Source organism: Eufriesea mexicana, unplaced genomic scaffold (assembly GCF_001483705.2).
Source record: "Eufriesea mexicana isolate 0111107269 unplaced genomic scaffold, ASM148370v2 scaffold487, whole genome shotgun sequence".
Lineage (NCBI taxonomy): Eukaryota > Metazoa > Arthropoda > Insecta > Hymenoptera > Apidae > Eufriesea > Eufriesea mexicana.
Window position 1 is genome coordinate 168331 of NW_016908634.1, and position 9363 is coordinate 177693.

The following is a 9363-nucleotide window of genomic DNA, read 5'->3' on the forward strand; positions in this document are numbered from 1 at the left end:
ACTCTTTCTTTTCGAAAAATGAATATAAATATAAATCTTTATTCGTGGCAGAATATCGTACAATTATTTGAAACGATTTACAGTAATTATTTGCATTAAAGTGGATTGCCTTTTCATTACTAACATCCTTGACAAAGTCAGTGCAATATCAATGTGGTTGTACTATCTTGTTACTTATTGCTTATAGAAACGAAATGATAACAATGCTTGCAATTCTGCGTGTAACTACTGCTTCTATGAAAATTCAATGCGAGTAAAAATGTTTGTATTTTGAAAAAAGCATCCGGATCCATTTTCACGTGATCTTCCATTAGCCTTAAAAAGAATTGACACGACTTACTCTTGTTCGACGAAATTATTGATTCCACAAAATTGAAAGTAATGTAAATTATTATCCGTAGAAAATATTCAGTGAAATTAAACGTTAGAAGAAGTTGACAAAGTTTATTTTTAGTTACTTCTGTTCGATGCAATTGTTCATTTAGGATGAGTTTGGAAAGTTTGACTATCATTTTCATGACCCACTACACAGAATTATTATATACACGTTAGATACTATATAAAGTATATATATGAAAAAATAAATATATGAAAAACTTTATGTGTCATATAATTGTTGCACGAAATAGTTTTCTATATTTAAACAAATTTAAATTTGCTTCAATGTCACAAGATGAATGACACTTTATGTTCAGAAAGGTATTGAAATGGTTCGATAAAAAATTAAGCTTTTATCGTACAACTGTAGTTTGTAATTTCTATAAATGTATCACATGTAGGACCATATTTGATACTAAACATGTTCAATAACGAATACACTCGATAAACATCAATGACAGAGATTATTGGTCAACAAAGGAATAAGCGAACCAAATTTCTATATCTTGTTGACACCGAACAGTGTATATATTACATACGGAAATTAATATGTTTATTCTTCTCGAAACATTGATTCTTTGATGGTATATCGTTTGAATTTGTCGATTGAAATTCTTATGGAGACTTACACATATAAAACTTGTATAAAAGATGATTAAAAAAGGTGCTAAAAATTTTAAGAGTAGAAAGTGCTGCTATTAAAAGGTCAGACGACAAACAAGGACATTAAACATCATCAGACTCTTTAATTAAGGAAATAAGATTTTTCGAAAGTATTTAATTACCAGATTTTATCTTAAGGACAAGAAGAAAATTGAAAATATGTTTAAAACGATGTAAAATTTATTTATAAAATCTCCACTTTGTTATATAAATTAAATAAATTACATTAATAAATTTTAATTAATATTAACTTACATTGCAACTTATATGTAATTAACATATTTTATTTTACTAATTACTATCTTTTCTGGTAATTCATAAGTAATATAAATATGTTGACATATTTTGATTTATTAAAATAATAAATAGGTGGATCCCTATCTTCCTTCAACATATGTGCAAATTACACTGCCTCACATTTTTCATCCTATATATTGAATGCCAGATAATAATTGTTTATTGGAGAAAATGGATTCTATTAAACACATATAACAATATTAAAAAGTTAATATCATATTACTTTTATTCAGTAGCTTCTAAAGTCAGGAAATCAAGGTTTTGTACGAAATGAAAGATCGTTCGTAATACTAAAAATATTTATTTTTCGACACATTTTTGTTACGATATCATTTCTCCACTTAAACATGTACGATTGAAATTCTGAACTCTTCCCTTTGTTCAGTTTAATTCTGTATAAATTCAATTTCTCTTTTAATTCTCTATTACCTAATTTATATTAAAACTTGCTTAATGTTTTTCCAATATTTGAAAATTTCGAAAGTGTGTTCGGAAAGTACTCTTATCGATTTATAGAAATTAATATTTTAACGATATCGATAAATCAATAATCTAATAAATACCTTCTAACGAGTAATAATAATACAATTACATTTCAAGTGATTTTTAATGATAATGTTTCAAAAATGTAGAATATGCTTCTTTTGATGCTTAGCATGATGCTTCTCGAGAAAGTCGACTCTAAAATTGCACTAATTACACGTGTATTTGAGTAAGATTTTATAGGCTATTCCTTCATCTTGGATTTGTAAATATTAGCAAAACCAATAAAGTAGTTCAAACACGTGATAAATGGCTACACTCAAGTTTCGTGGTTGAAAAGTAAAATTCATGAATGGTCACCGTTCTTTAAATCACAGATACCTAAAAATATTGTAATTTTCACTTTTTCTAGAAACTATATAATTATTTATCTTGTTTAATTCAAATTAATGACACTATAATTGCATGTACAGTTACATCTTAGCAGAAATATTGTAATCAAATTTAATTCCCATACTGATATATGTATTGAAATATATTCGTATATTCAATTCATACTTCGCGCCTTAAAGAGCCACATCGTGTTGGCAACTTGAAACTAATTATATTGTGAATATGTTAGGCCTTACCATGAATACGCTGTTCAATACTCACGTGCAATAGATGTCTAACAAAATCTATATTAATCGTTATAAACACATGGTTATATTATTGACATCCTATTTCAACTTCCATCTTCTGATAATATATTAACAATATGCTATATGATGTCATAAAGAACACAAAAGTAAGTCATAGTAAGTACACTATGCTAATCAATTTTCAAATAGAATTTCTAAGTATTCGTTATTTCTTTAAATGAAATGATTACTCCGTCTATTTAAATAATATGTATAACGTTTTATTTGTTTTTATTCAAGCTTTCCTATAACTCATTTTCAATATACACAACCATACTTGCTGTTACGTAATTCGATGTACATAGCTTACAAGAAACAGCGAATTCATACGAAATACTAAGTCAGTTCTCAAATCACACGTACTTGTGAATTTTCTAAGCTACTTTGCAAAACTTATTATTTCCGAAAAAATTTAATACTTATACTTATCATTTAATTAACATTTATAATATTATATGAATATAGAATATATGACTCTGAATAAATGTTTGAATATACAGGGTGTTTCAAAATATGTGAGCATAACTTCAGGGACGAATTCGGTACCATACATAAGAAGAAAAATTCATAGGAATATAAACATATGACCGGTATGATCTTGTTCCCAAATTACAGCCTTTTGGAATTATACTTACCTATTTTATAAAAATTGTTCGAAATGGGCACTTTGTGCTTGAACGCAGGCTCCCAAACGTCTTATCATAGAATTTCTCACTCGTTCAGAAATATCAAACGTTACAATTTACTAGCATTTTTTACTAACATCATTTACTAATTAAATTTTGTAAACCAAAGACTGTGTCTCGATAAATAAAAATTGAGCCGGTCTAGATCAGACGATCGTGCTGGTCAATTAATTGGCCCTTCACGACCACTCCATTTATTTGGGAATTTTCCATTTAATAACCGTTTCGCGTATCGACTAAAATATTGATGGTGCACCATCGTGCACCAAACACATGCGATTGACGATATCAAGTGGTACATCTTTCAACAGTTCGTCTACATCTTCCCTTAAGAATAAAGTGTATGATTCGCCAGTTAACCTCTGACTTAGAAACACTGGTCCAATCAAATGATCAGCTACTATTCCTGTCCATACGTTAACGCTAACTTGATGTCAATGATCTGATTGCGTAATGACAAACAGATTTTCCTGTAACTAATCATGATATCTGCAAATATTAATTATTCCATTCCTGGTGAACTGAACTTCATCAGTAAATAATACAATACTCAAGAATGGTTGATTTCTTGCATTTGTAAAGACCAGTTACAGAAAATAACAAATGAGAGAAAATTTGTACAGCGAAGACCTTGTACTCTTTGAACATGATACGGATGAAAATGATCATCTCTTAGAATTCTTCGTACGGTGGTGGTGTGTGCTATGTTTTCTACTTTGGTACGTTCCAGGTGCTTTCAGTATTATCTTGGTAAATGCGATTGAGAATTCATTCTTCTAAAGCCACTGATCTCCTGTTTCTGCATCTCTACTAGTATTCTGCGAACGTTTTCCAAACGAACCAATACCCCGAAGCCGTTCGTGTAGTCTTTCGAAAGTTCTGCCGTTGGCAAACGCCTATCAGGAAAACGCTCTGCATACAAACGTCTTGCCAAGAAAGCGTTGCATTCAGCAGGGTTATACATTAAATACATGTCTGCCATGTCAGCATTTATATAAATTGTGATCTTTATTTATCAATACAAATGTAAATTGTCACAGAGTTGTCTTTCCACACGTACTGCTGTCGTCAAGAGAACGTACTAAGTAGATTCGAGCAAATTACTACGTAATGTTTATGTAGCACATGATCGTACGTAAGACAAGAAGCATAGCTTGAAAATGATTGAAGGAAACAGTCAGTTTAGTCGCAGGATTTATTGGAAGACAAAGATGACTGTAGCTCGGAAACAAGGTCATGTCATATTTTCATATGTCAATATGAAAATTTTTCTCATTTTTAGCTACCGAATTCATTCTTAAAATTATGTTCGCATATTTTGAAATATCTTGTATATTTTAGTTTCTATAGATGTACATATATGTTATTATATATTGTGTTTATTATTATATTATATATATATTCTTTATAAAAATATTTATTTATGTATATAATTCTTATTCTTTCTGTCATTGTACATCAAATTTTGCCACATTTTCGTGGTTGTTAATTGTTACTAACCATATTAGACGAGAAGAATGTACTAAATATATATCTTACGAGTTATAAGTATTAAGACACTTACTATATTTATAAAAATGGGATATTTATTGTATTAAGTTGTTCAGAAGGATCACGGCGTTTTTAAAAGATTGTATTAATGAACAATTGTCACTTATTATTGCTTTACGCGTAATTTTGAAAGTTATAGCTTTGGACATCACTCAAGGAAAAACATAATTAAATTTATTATTATTTAGCGTGTACAACAGTAAGAGAATGAAAAACAGAAACGTGTTATTTTGATATATAACGTTTTATTATGATAATAGATATGATAAAAATTAAAAATAAAGATAGTAACATCTCAAATGAAAATAAGATATTCTATTATTATTCATTTTTGTATTACTCTTTTTTTAACAGAAAGAATTCTTTATACACGATACAAATACGTTTCACTACAGAAATTATTTCTAAATTTAAATTCATACAACAGAGGAACATGAATTTTTAACTTTTATTATCCATATTCAATCTCGTATAAACAATGAAATATTAAAAGAATTAAAAGTCCATACAATGCATTGCAAATTTTTAACACAAAATTTAATCAACGTATCAGCCATATCAATGAAATAGGTGTAACTTTCTACTGATACCAATTGCACGTAAATAATTAAATTCGCGAATTACTGATTGAAATGCGTTTCATTGCTAATAAGAAACCCGTTTGTACTTCTTCGCGCACCTAATGAAATGGGCAAATTCATTCCGTGTGAATTAAATGATATACAAAAACCTAGAGGGATGCATATAACCAAACTGTTGGTTCAAAGAAATAAATGGGATCTCTTTTTAGAACGTGTTACTAGTAATAAAAATGCGTCTTATGTGATAATCGAAAGAAATTTATTAGCATCGTAAAGGCTTAAGAACAATTGCTTATTACACATGAAATCACTCTCTCGTCTGAAAAAATAATGGAACTTGGTTTGATGCCGCCTTCAAAATCTATTACTTAATATGTTTCAAATATTGTAAATAAATTGTAGAAATGCACGTGGGATTAATAAAGAAATGAACAACGTTAATAGAAAGAATAGAAATCAAATTTCTTATACGATAATAAAATAATGAATATATCGAATTTCACTCAAGTATTTATCCCCTGTTTTCCATCTTTTTAAATATTCAGAGAATATTTTAAAGAATAAATTGTTAAGAAGTGAACTTACTGTAACGTCGAAAGTAAGGAAATTGCAGAGTCAATTTTCAAAGAATTATTGAATTTTAGACTTGATAATTTTGAAAAACCTGAAAATAGTCAAATTAATTAATTTTTTATAGAAATATTAAAGACCATATATAATTATATATTAAAAATATTGTTATAATGTTTTAATTATCAAAGACTTTGTTTTAATTAAATTGTTTTAAAAGCAGCGAAAGAAACGGAAAGGGAATTCACTTTGGAAGAAGCTATTTGTATTTAGGAAAAAATTTGCCTCAATACTTTATGCATGTTTATGTAACTGCAACTAAAATTTAAGGTATATATCTATAATGATTTTTTATTAGGTGATTTCATACCGTTTACAAGACATCTAACCTGTAAAAGCACAAAAGCGTTTCACAGTATAAAAGACTATTCTTTGAAAAATTATATTTACACAACGAAATAAGCATCACACTTACTATCTTCATTCTCCACGAAGCAATAACTACCCTAATCACTGTAATCTCAGTGTAACTTCCATTTTAGATACACAAGACCATCCATAACCGTTCATAAGCAACAATTCCAACCACCATTGCCATAACCATTCTTACTTTATACGGAATCGTAGAAGCTATCGTACCTGATTAGATAATGACAGGTGTGAAAGAAAAATTTTTAATGCTAGGATTACTAAACCAGTCAAAATAATTGGTTCCACATTCCTTCCCTTTTTTCTGACTTACAATATGCATCTATTTTTAGTTAAATTAATGTTGACTTCCATTAAGACAGAAATGCAATTTTATATATTCTAGATGTACACGTAAAATGTTACAAATTGTTTCCATCACAATTGTTACAAATAACAACATAATTCCTTTTTTCTTTTCAAATTAATCAATTTATAAATTAAAATTGTTGTATGCATCAAACTTCTTTACCTCGATTTCCAAAATATTCTTTCTTTCATTTTTTCAACTATAATGACAAATTAATTTCTTGTTTTTCAGATAATTCTCATCAAATCTGGATACGTTTATTTAAAATATTTTTCTTTTCGTATTCTGTATTTAGTTGGTAAGTTCTAATGAAAAGTACTTGCATATACAGAGTGGAATGCATAAAGTTTAAATGCATATTTATTGCATATTCTTTATTCTCTGAGATGTGTAGGTGGAAAATAAAATTGGTATAAAGAGATGACCTAAGAAGAAATCTTCTTTGAGAGAACAATTTTGTTCATTTCTTTCCACTCAGTTGCGAAAATCTCTAAAAGTCGAAATAAAATCTCAGTTTGAATTACGTGCCAGGTATTTGGATGCATTATTTTGCCTTTGTAACTAGAATATAGAATAGCCTGGTCTCTGTAAGTCGAAGTTTATCTCTGTAAGTCAGACTTTTATCGCCGCTGCCTTTACAACTCCAAGTTTATAGCTATGCGTCACAGAATGTCAGAAAGCAATCATTCGACATTGTCTCCTTTCTTTCAACTTTTAGAATAGTCTCTAATAACATAAGATCTTTTCACCAGCCGAACGTATAATTGCTGCCATCTTGCTCGTTTTTAACGGTAAAACTACCAAACCGTAATGTTTACTTAAATACAATACATTTACTGACAAAAGTTAAGAAATAAAATAATGTTTTGCGAATTTTTGTATATTCCTTATCTTCTGAGATAAATTAAAATAGTATTTGAAAAGAAACTTATTTTTTATTAGTGTATAACATTTTATCTCCCCGTTCTATTTTTAAGTTCAACATATGTTATATATACATATCTCAAGAGGTAGAGAATATATCAAAATTTGTAGATGATTATTGTATTTTTTGTTTTTTCTCAGTAAGTGTATATAAACAAGAATAATATTAAATTTGTATAATGGAAATGAAAGTTATTAATTAATTATGTTTCTTCCTGGGTAAAAATCAATATTAACTTTATCAAATGCAGGAAGTTTAAAATGCTAATATTTTTCAAAAATTCGAATGTAATTAAAGCAATAACAAGAAAAAGGAAAGTAAGAGGTTATATCGTAATGAATTTGGGATTCGAAATTATATATTTATATAATAAATAATTCACATTCAAAAACTTAATTTTCCTTTTCATCCAGCTAAAATAATTGCATAACTTTAACCTTCATATAATCCTGTATATACCGAATTTTTGTTTGTTAAAATTGTTTTTAAAATAGAATTTTTAAATTGAATCAAAATTTCTATAACTCGATCATTTTTATCATCTTTGTGATATTGCTTTTTATAGTTATAACATTCTTTCTCTTAAACCTAAATTTAATATTAAGCCATTTATCTCTTAAGTTCCTTTTTGTAGAAATATAACTATAATTTTTTAGTATACAGTAATGCGCATATTGCTCATAATCATGTAAGGAATTTCATAACATACATAAAAAAAAGAAAGAATCAACATGTGTAAAAGACGCAATTAATTTAATTAATTTAGACAAATATTTGAAATTATTATTATGTTAAAATAACCATTTTATACACATTTTTGTTTAACAAATTGAATTATATAATTCCTTATAACATCATAAAAAATCACGATATTTCTTAATATTTTAAAATGGATATTTTTTAACTTCACCTTATGCATTATTATAAACATTGTCTTTGCAAATATTTATTTTAAAAATGCTATCTAGAATTATATCCGGAGTTAAAAAATATGGAAATAATTGCGTAAATATATATTTATTGTACAAGTTACAATTCCTCAGATATCTCAGTATGCAAAGGGTAATTTTCTTCATTTGCTTACTGACAAAAATTAAAAAACAGAACAACGATTTTTGCATTTTTGCATACTGTTTAACCCTTAAGTTAAAAGTTAAGAAGTATCTTCTACGATTTTGAAAATAAAATTTGAAATGTAATTTAATTAAAAAATCTAAATATAATTTAAAATAAAATGTTTAATATAAATTTTATATATATATTTTTTTTAATTAAGTTACATTTCAAATTTTATTTTAAAAATCGTAAAAGATATTTCTTAACATTTATCGATAAGTTTGTATCAGAATAATCTTAAATAACTACTTTCCTTTCAATTTTTGCCAATAAATGCATGAAGAATATTGCCCTGATATTTAGGTGGATATTAGAGGTTGGTAGTTGCAGTGTTAAATATGAATGACAAGTGTACAGAGTTCGACGTCCTCGAGTTGAAGATTCGTGGCATTCCTCGAGCACACTGGGGATAGGACCAAAACACGCCACGGTACTCCGTTTCTTTCCACCTCTCAGATCCGTCTCAGTCTCGTTCATTGTCGCTGTTCTCTGTGTCCGGTTTTGCATACAGCCGTAAATGGCAAGCTGAAGACCTTGGACACCCACACCCAAACTTTTCTTCTCTTTCCCCCCTCTTCAGACTTTCTTTTCTCTCTTCGATCTGCAGAAAAAAGAAGCGAAGTGTATTAGAACGTGTGGATACGTCCAACATTCC